This window comes from Hibiscus syriacus, unplaced genomic scaffold (genome assembly GCF_006381635.1).
Source record: "Hibiscus syriacus cultivar Baekdansim isolate YM2019G1 unplaced genomic scaffold, ASM638163v2 tig00112503_pilon, whole genome shotgun sequence".
Lineage (NCBI taxonomy): Eukaryota > Viridiplantae > Streptophyta > Magnoliopsida > Malvales > Malvaceae > Hibiscus > Hibiscus syriacus.
This window is the reverse complement of record NW_024063349.1, coordinates 2,176,322-2,186,098: the sequence shown is the minus strand read 5'-3', so window position 1 is coordinate 2,186,098 and position 9,777 is coordinate 2,176,322.

Sequence of the window (9,777 nt, the reverse complement as noted above, 5' to 3'; positions counted from 1 at the left end):
TCTTCTTGCATAACCATAATTCAATGTTCATCATTTAATACTTCTTTGATATTCTTAGGCTCTATGCATTAGATAAATGTAACATAATTACAAATATTTTTAAGAGAAGATCTAGTGGTTACCCTTTTGGATGGATCACCCAAAATTTCACCATCCTTGACATAGTTGTATTCCCTTGGGTATGTGACTTCCCTTTCCTCTTGAGTTAAATTCTTGAAGATGCTTGAGTTTCCTCATTATTTACTTCTTTCAATGATGATTCACCAACTCCATTTGGATTTAAGATACCTATATCATCATCAATATAAGAATCCTTATTCGAAAGGTGATTATGATCAAAAGCAACATGATTTGACTCTTCTACCACTAGAATTCTTTTATTAAAGACTCGATAAGCTTTATAATTTAAAGAGTAATCAAGAAAAATTCCTTCATCACTTTTTGCATCAAATTTTCCAAGATTGTCTTTTCCATTTTTTAAAACAAAACACTTGCATCTAAAATGATGAAAATAACTAATGTTAGGCTTTTTATTTTTGAAAAGTTCATATGGAGTTTTCTTTAAAATAGGTCTAATCATTACTCTATTAATCACTTAACAAGAAGTATTTGTGGCTTCCGCCAAAGTTTTATTTTTTCTCTCAACAACTCCACTTTGTTGAGGGGTTCTAGGGGTATAAAATTATGGCTAATTCCATTAGAGTTCTAAAAAAAATACCAAAACCAAGATTTTCAAATTCGGTTCCATGGTCACTTTTAATACCGGAAATTAAGTATCCTTTTTCATTTTGGATTATTTTATAGAAAGTGATAAAATTTTATAAAGCCTCATATTTTGTACTTAAGAAAAGAACCCAAGTAAACCTAGAGTAGTCATATACCAATATGAATGCATATTGTTTTCCACCCAATCTAGTAGTTCTAATAGGCCCAAAAAGATCTATATGGATCAATTGTAATACTCTACTATATGATACATCATCAATAGGTTTAAAAGAAGTTCGTTTGTGTTTGCCTTTAGCACATACATCACAAATTTTATCAAGATCAAATTTTATCTTAGGCAAGACTCTTACTAGATTGCTTTGAACAAGTTTTTGTAAAACACTCATTCTATGTCCAAGTTTTATATGACACAACCAACAATCATGCTCATCATTAGCAACCAAACATACGTTAGAAATGTCAATATTATCTAGATGCACCATATAAAATATTTCATATCCTATAACCAACGAGCATAATCATATTAGATGCAATGTCAAAAAATTTACAACCATTAGACTCAAATAAGACATTATATTCGTTATCACATAATTAGTTAATACTAAGAAGATTATGCTTTAACCCATTTTCATATAAAATATTTTTAATAAGAATGGAAGAGTTGTTACCAATAGAACCAAATCCTTCAATGTGACCTTTTGAGTTGTCACCAAAGTTACTACTCCCCCACTTTTAGCTTTAAGCTCCTAGAACCGGCTCTTATCACCGGTCATGTGTCTTGAGCATCCACTATCAAGGTACTATGAGTTTGAACTTTTATTTTGTGCCTTGTAGCAATGCTCCTCCACCTACAAACATAGATCAAGTTTTGATTTTTGTTACCTAAATTCTTTTGGATCCATAGACATTACTTATCAAAAATCTAGTCCTCTTAGGTATCCACTTTTCTAGGATATCCTTGTCATTAGTACTAATGAGTCCTTTTGGGACTCATATGCTTCTAACAACTTTCCCGTTTAAGGTTATTTGGGGACCTCTATGATTATATGGTCTAAAGTTATTTCTAACATAGTTAGATTTAGAAGTTTGTCCTTTTTTCAAAACGATTTTTTCCAACTTTGTTAAAAAAAAGCCTTAAGATTATCAAATTCCTTTTTATAATTTTCATGAACCTTTGAAAGTAGGTTGTGTAAGTCATGGTTTTTCTTTTCACACTCTTCAAGTTTGAATTGCATATCATTGTCCTTATTTTCAAGTTCATTGTTGGTATTGGATAAGAGATCATTTTTTTTTTCAATTTTGAAATATTTTTCTTATGTTTTGAAAACATGGTCTTAAATTTCGAGACCGACTCATCATAAGAATCTTGCAACTCATCAAAAGAATATTCATTAAATGTAGATGAGTTAGAGGTTATCTTAGATTCACCCTCAATAGCCATGGGACACAAGTTGGCCACCTCTTTCTCATCTTCATTGGATACTCATCATCACTCCATGTAGCTATATGTGCCTTGTGTTTATTCTTTGAGGGTCCCTTCTTATTCAATTATGGGCATTAAAATTTGACGTACTCAGGCTTTTTGCACTCATAGAAAATTATAGGATCCTTCTCATTAGATTCATTCTTGAAACCCTCTTTTCTTTAGAATCTTCTTCCTTTGTTGGACTCCATGAATCTCTTGAATCTTTTGGAAAACATTGTCATATCTTCATCTTCATCATTTAAGTTATTCTCTTCTTTGGTGGACTTGAGAGCAACACCATTATTTTTCTTCTTTTTAATTTCCTTATTTTCTTCATTTTTCTCTCTTGTTCTTATTCTTCCTTCACCATCATCTTATGAGTAAGCAAAGATCCAATGAGCTGATCTAGGGTGAGGATCTTTAGATACTTTTCTTCAACTATAGCAATCTTCTTGGATTGTCATGACTTGGGAAGACTATATATTATCTTTCTAATTAGCTTCTCATTAGGAATGAATTCTCCAAAGCCTTTGAGACCATTGAAAATAACCGAAAATCGATCGGTCGTGTTTTTAATGTCTTCATTCGGTCTCATCTTAAAATTTTCATAGTTATGATTGAGAAAACTAATTTTAGTTTCTCTTACCTTATTTGTTCCTTCATGAGTAACTTCAAGTTTGTCTCATATCTCTTTGGCATTGAAACAAGATGATACTCTCCTATATTCATCAGGGCCAAGTGCACAAAATAGGATGGACATTGTCTTTGCATTGAGTTGGAACAATTTCTTTTTTTATTCACTTCACTTCTCCATTTCTCTAGTTGGAGTAGAGTGAAGTTTCATCATAATGCTCCATGATTCCAAATCATTTTGCTTGAATAAAGAGTTTCATCCTATTTTTCCGATAGGCGTAGTTGGCTCCACTAAAGTATGGAGGCTTATTGATGGGTTATGAGTCATTAACAATGTCAAAATTTGATGTAGAGGTCATGGATGACTTGAATGATGATTGAACTCTTCTAGGATCTTTTCAAGAGGTGGTTAAACCTTCCAATGAGTAGCTCTGATACCAATTGTTGAGTCAATCAAATGGATGAAATAGCCAAGAGATGATGACTTGGCAAATAAAAGTTTTGGTTGAAGCTTGAAGAGAAATTATATAACTTGAACACAAGAATTTAAAGTGGTTCGACTTTATAAACCAAAGTCTACATTCACTACATTAATTATCCACACTAAGGATTTTCACAAATTCACTAATTTGTCACTGCCTTTTTGGATAATGTGTAACCTTACAACTCCTTAAGAATTATACTCCAAATTCTTGAGACGTTCTCTCAAAAAGAAAATTACAATTTGCAAACTTATAAAAATCTCACTAGGAATGTGTTTGCATAATTCAAGAACAAATAAGAACACTTGAGAAATAAATACAAACGGGCACAAAAGTGTTCTTCGAAAGCAAAAGGAATGTTGAAGAATGTTGACTAAAATTTGTTGCATTTGGCTTTCTCTTTGATCTCTTGCTTCACATATGACTTGGAATCTTGTTTTTATACTCACTCTATTAATTCTAACCATTAGTTGTTGTGGGAGTGAATAGAGTCGTTGGGAGGTAATTTCCTGCAATAAATGATGTCTAGAAGCTTGTAGTATCGATACTCCCTGCATTAAATACAAAATATAGTAATTGGGGAAAGGTAGTATAGATACTGGTACAAGGGGTATCAGTACTACTATAATAAGTAGTATCGATACTGGACTAGTATCAGTACCAAACGAGTATACTGGAATTTGACAATTTCAAAAACAAAAGGGTAATCTTCGGACTACCATGTGGAGTATCGGTATTACTATGAAAAGTAGTATCGGTACCAAAATAGTATTCTGTTTTGTCAAACCTACAAGCAATATAGGTACTACTGCATAATTTTGGGCTTCAACATCGATAGTTGTATCGATACTTCATGAACAATATGAATATTGTTCCTATAGTATTGGTGCTACTGTACTTAAAATGAATTTTTGACTCGATTGAAGTTTGAAACCCTTAGTAAAATTTATTTCAAAGATATTTCCAGTTATGACTCAATTTTTCAATAAAGTGAGGAATAAAATAGAGTTTTTAACCTTAAAAACAATTTATATATTCGAATGACCAAATTGAATATAATCTTAAAATTTGTTAAAACTATTTAACATTTTTAGTATATCAAAATATCAAAGTGTGTTCAACATAAACTATATTAATAAATAATTATGATAGGATAAAATAATAGTTAATAAATAAATATAATCAATACTTAAATTATAAAAAATATTTTGTTTAATAAAAGAATTTACTTGCAAGATAAAAAAACTACACTGAATTTTTATCTTAGTTTGTTAAGACCATATTATATTATTGAAAATATTTATCTTAATTATATTTTTATAACTTATTATTAATTATAAAATATCTTTAAAGTTCAAACAGATTAGATTGGACTATGCAAAAGAAGAAGAATAAATTTCTATCTAAATCTATTATACTCCGGTTTTTGAACTATTTTATTATGAAAGCAACATATTCAAATTATCAATAATATATAAAATTATAAAATATATTTTTAAATTTTCAAATGTTACAGATAATGTTCCAAGAAATTATACAATTATTAATGTTATAATATAATTAAAATAATTAAATATGAATAAAAATATTTAATATTATAAAAGTAAAAAATATAATACATTAAGAAGAAGTAAAATAGATATTGCTCAATTTGTATTAAATATTGTAATAAGTAATTTTTACTATTTTTCATTTGAGTACAAAATTAAAATTATTGGAGAAAATAGCATATTTAAATATATGCATTTGATTAATTAAAAATGGGTAAAGTACACAAATGGTCCACTAACTATAGGATATACTTTTGTTGAGTCTCCTACTATTAAAAGTTATAAAATGGTCCTTCAACTATATAAGTTGCTTTTTTGAGTCCCTCGACATTAAGTTACAAAATGATCACCCGATTATTCATTAAGTTTCAAACTCATCAGTTTTTGTTAAAATATTAACGACAATATGAGTCAGACATTAATCTGTTGACTGAGATATGATAAAATTTGATATCATAATCCCAATCGATTATCATATATCACTAGCATGTTAACGTCTAGCTCAGATGACCGTTAATTTTTTAATGGAACATGATGAATAATCATATGACCATTTTGTAACTTTTAATAGTAGAGACTCAACAAAGTCACTCCCTGTAGTCGGAGACCATTTTATAACTTTTCATAGGCGAAGACTTAACATAATAGTATCATACAGTAGGGGGACCATTTGTATATTTTACCCATAAAAAAATTAGGGAAAATGTAGTTAATAATAATAAATGGTGTACAATTATAAGTGTTAGCAAATTTATACTACCAAACTATACCAACGACTTAAAAACTTGGAAGGTCAAAGTAATTTTATATTATTTTCAAGAAATGATATAAAAATGATTTATTTTTAAGAATATAATTTATAACTTTTTTTAAAAAAATCAAAATTTAATTGCAAAACATATTTGATCACTTTAAAGAAATAATGCGATATATTTTACTTTAGAGGAGGGGTGGGGCACCCACCTGCCCCAGTTACGCCCTTGTTTTTGGTGCCAAAAAAGAAAGATCAAATCCATATCCATGGGTAGAAAGGAAGGCATTCAACATAAGATGGAAATATTAGATATAGGGGTGATTATTTCATCTAATCGAGTTTATATTTAGATTTAATTATAAATGTTTATAATATCATGTTATTAATTGATTTTAATCTAAATACTTTTAATAATCATATATGATATACATATATAATTATTCATATATGATATACATATATGATTATTCATATATTTTCACATAATATATACATATATCATGCAAAGTTGAGGAACTAGACTAGAATTTAAAAATCAATACACTAATTATTAAAAGTTTCAAGTTATTCTAGTCCTAATTTATAACTCAAATATTATTTAATTTTTTCGAGCCTAGTCAAATTTATAAAATTTTGAGTCGAATTTATAAAATTTGGAGTTTAATTAAATCAAGTTAATTCTTTTAATATTAAATCAAACTGCTAAATATTTTTAATTGAGTCAAATTTTATTTATCTAAATGTATCAAAGAATTGGGTTTTGGGTTAAAAAAACGATATAATCCACAAAATCAAGTCAAATTATATAGGGTAAAGTATACAAATGATCCCCTAATTATAGGATATTGTTTTTTTGAGTCCATCGACTATTAAAAGTTACAAAATGGTCATCCAACTATTCATTATGTTTTAAACTTGTATTTTTTCATTAAAAAAGTAACAACAGTCTGAGTTGGACGTTAACCTCATGACTGAGATATGATAAGATCTGATCTCATAATCTCAAACGACTATCATATCCCAGTCCATGTTAACATCAAGCTCAAACGACCATTAATTTTTTTAACGAAAACGGACGAGTTTGGAACATAATGAATAGTCATGTGATAATTTTGTAACTTTTAATAGCCGAGTGACTCAACAAAGCAAATCCTTATAGTCATGAGATTATTTTGTAACTTTTAATAGTTGGGGGACTTAACAAAATATATCCTATAGTCGAGGGAGTATTTGAGTATTTAACCCAATTATATATTATATAATTTTTAATTAAACCATCCAATCAACTAGACATATACACTAAATTGGCCGCGGAAATCTCAACTATTATTTATTCATTGAATGTGTTACTAAAAGCCAACTTATATTTGGAAAAGATGGAAGAAAAGAAAAGGCAATATATAACAAGGGACAGCTATGCAGTGAAATGCATGTAAAATATGTCTCAACAATTTTATGATCAATGATTGACTTTCGTTTTAATTTTAGGTTTAATTCAATAATAAACCCTTATATCATATTTTCTTACGTAGGTATTAGATTATTTTTGGTCAATTTTTTTATTAATTTAGAATAATTAGAATGTTGTATATGTTATAAAGATTCTTAGTCCCAATAAAATTTCAAACATCATTGCAGTCTCTTATGCTCATACCTGAAATTTCTAAGGATAACAAAATTCCCTTTAATCATAAAAGTACCTTGGTTCATGTTATTTTTGTATCAACTTATAAATATAAAATATTATCTATAATCATTTCTTCTAATCGTTCTTTTAACTATTTAAACCGACATAATATAATTAAAAATATAATATGTGACACACTCAAAAAGTATTGCGTGACAAAAAAAATCTTTTAAACATCTTAGAAAATTCAGGATATTATTAAGTACTTTTTAAAAATATTTTTTTGTTGATACAAAAATAGAAGATGAGTTGTTTTGTAAATTTAATTCAAGCAACATCCTTACTAAAGTGAAAGAGAAATCAGACACAATTACGTCCATTGGATCATCATATTTATTGGTTACTAGAATGTCTGCTACCTTGTTTTGTTATTGTCTCATATATCATGATCTCACCTTTCTATCGTGTGAAGAAGTTCATGAACAGATTTCATAATGACATTCTAATACAGTGCCATAGATTTGTGAATGAGAAAATTGTAGATATATACATTATCAATCTCTAGCTCAACTTTCTTGAAGCCTAATCTCCATGCATATTGTAGTATATCATGGATTGCTCATAACTCAATCATTATAATCAAGCATTATCTCAAGCTACGCGACAAATTGAATGTCAAAGAGTCATTAACACTCTAGATCATATCACCACAAGAAGCGGCCTCATCGCTATTACAAACTACCCCATTCACATTATCTTTTTCCCACTCGATCGGATGGCGACTTGATTCACTTACACTTACGAGAGACATCATGTAAACCTCACGTTCTAATCTTATATAACAATCATTATGATTTCCACATCCAATTTCCATTTGTTTGTATTCATCCAATAATGATTCAAACTCCACAAATTAATTATCGAATAGTTGTTTATTTCTTCTCATCCAAAAGATCCAACAGACTAACAGGAATCGTGACAAAGATTTTTCCAATTAGTTAACCTGATTGCACTCAGAACTACTAGCAATACTTTTCCTCAAGTGTTTCCCCAGGTATTTTGAATTACTTAACATTTATACATATTTCTTTTTTTTTTCCCATTTTATATTTTAGCATCAATTATTTTTTTTTATAATTTTTGGATTTTATTGGAAAAAAATATTTTTTTTGGGATTTTTATTTTTCTTATGCATGCTTAATCAACTTAAACGATTGAGATAAGAACATGCATCCAAATGGTTACAGATATAATAGTTTAAGTAACTAAAAATACTTCAAGGACTTATTATTGTGTTAAGTCTAATTTTTAGTAATAACAATTTAAAATTTTAAACTTATTTATCAGTAGACTAAATCTTAGTTTGATTAGTGTAGTTGGTTGTACAACATTTGAGAGGATGTAGGTATAAGTGTGCTTAATTATTTTACTCCGATTTAGTATACGTTGAAGATTTTTTTTCTAATCTATTGATAATATGCACACATTTTATAGATATCTTACTCCATTTATAATACTAATATTTTATTATCAACTTAAATCTGTTGTATAATCAAGATTAATATATATTAACCCTTAGGGAACGTTTAATTCGTGGAAAAGATCATTATCAAATTTTATTCCCACGTTTGTTTCAGGGAAAAGATTATTACCAGGTAATAACTTATTACCAATAGTAGCACTTTTTGGTTAAAATGGTGGGAATGTTGTTACCTCCAAATTCTTAGGTACTGAACAATTTCCACCACTTTGGACACAAAAACCACTGAAATAACAAAAAAAAATTCATATGGATCATTCTCAATTTTTATTCATCGTATTTTACTCAAAATTATAAACTTAATAATAATATACAAATAGTTTAATTTAGTAAAATATTACTAATAAATTTGAGTAGTTAAAATTATTTTTTTATTTTTAATATTTAGTATATTAATCATTTTATGAGGTGGAAATATTATTATTGTAAAAATGTAATTATTTAAAATAATATTTAATTTTGAATTATTAAAAAGTAGATGTTAGACATTGAAAATAATACATTTGTCTATTCGAGACCACACTATTATTGAAAAATGTGATATTTATGAAAAATATTTAAAAATATAAGTTTGATATACTAATTATATTAATTATATGTTAAATGTTTTTATAAATTTTCATTCAAATATTTATAATTTATATTAAAATTTACCTTATTAAAAAGAACATATATCACAAGAATAATTTGATAAAATATGCATCCATATAATCTTATATTCATTCAATCAAACACTGTAATATTATATTTCTACTAAACAAACCAAACAATGTAATACAATATTCTCATAATAATGTTATATTTCATTAATTTTATTTCTAAAAATAATCTTATATTTCGTGAACCAAACGTCCGGTGAGAGTATTGTGACAAAGTGATGAGATTAGGATCAAGAAAAATAATTACGAAACTAAAGCAACAAAAATCTAATTCATATTATTTTCTCGTTTTTTTTACTTTTTTATAATGAAAATAAAATTATAGTTTTTGTTAATTGAAT